We start from the raw sequence: 1071 nt of genomic DNA on the forward strand, positions 1-1071 counted from the left end.
CAGACACACTCACTCACTCACACACACACACACACACACACACACACACACACACACAGTCAGTCAGTCAGAGGGTGTTTAAAGGGCTGAGAGGAATGTCATGTGTGTTTGCTGTTTAGTTGCTCCAGCTGTCACAATGAACACACACACACACACACAGCTCTAATCTGTCCAGACATGTTGTGTCTGTTACTCAGAATTAAACTGTCATTACAGGACGACTTAATAAGGCACATGCAGAAGAGACTTTATTAGCAGATACTTTAATCATTAAAACTCATTAACTATATAAAGATTCATGAATTTCTAAGGCACTATTTTTGCTGTTAAACAATCTCTGCTGTTTCAATCTCGATCTTCTCATGTCTTCTGTCTCTGGTTGATAGTTTAGTGTTTTCTCCAGTCTAAGCTCTTTTAGTGTAATTGCTTCAGCTGGAGCTTCTCGTGTCAGATCTTGACTGATTTTGATCAAGTAAAGGTCAGAATAACTTTTATTAAGCATTTAATATCAGTATCTGCTGCACTGTTATAAACATCTCACTGATTTACATCACAAGCAGCTGAATCTCATCACAGAAATATCAGCATAATTGCACATCTGAATAAAACGGAGCTCTTTTTCCGCCACATTCCACTAAATCAGACTATATAAGCCATACAATCCCAATAGGACACAAAACATGCAACACATTTGCAAAGTTTTGCTTTAACGTTAGATTTTCTTTTATGTTTTGTCGAAACATCCAAAAAACGGTTCCATTTCAAATCATTAACGTTAGATTTTTTGATATAATAGTACATTATAATAATATTATTCTCAGAGATTTGAGGGGAATCTGAGGGAAACGCCTCACCTTCACCGAGTTCCGCTGATCGCCGGTGTGTCGCTGGAGAGGTTCCCGTGAGGTTACCGGCGGGGGCGCTGCGGCTCTCCGGCTCGGACTTTCACTCTATTTATATTTACACACAAACTTCGACAGTATTTGACGTTATTTCTCCGTTATCCGCGCCGAATCCCCGCCTCGTGAAATCCGCGCGAGATTCCCGCCGCTTTCACGAGCGCCTGTCAGA

At 40.9% G+C, this 1071-nt stretch overlaps 1 long non-coding RNA gene across 1 annotated transcript in view; it reads right to left on the minus strand.

Moving 5' to 3' along the window:
* The window catches only part of LOC107677676 (uncharacterized), a 13560-nt gene extending 12495 nt beyond the window's left edge, over window positions 1–1065 (minus strand). Inside the window, exon 1 of the long non-coding RNA XR_001632873.1 lies at window positions 855–1065. This is a non-coding gene — a long non-coding RNA (uncharacterized LOC107677676). The remainder of the gene's footprint in view (window positions 1–854) is intronic.
* Between the last annotated feature and the right edge of the window lie 6 nt (window positions 1066–1071).

The sequence above is a fragment of the Sinocyclocheilus anshuiensis genome, unplaced genomic scaffold, assembly GCF_001515605.1.
Source record: "Sinocyclocheilus anshuiensis isolate Anshui unplaced genomic scaffold, SAMN03320099.WGS_v1.1 scaffold841, whole genome shotgun sequence".
Lineage (NCBI taxonomy): Eukaryota > Metazoa > Chordata > Actinopteri > Cypriniformes > Cyprinidae > Sinocyclocheilus > Sinocyclocheilus anshuiensis.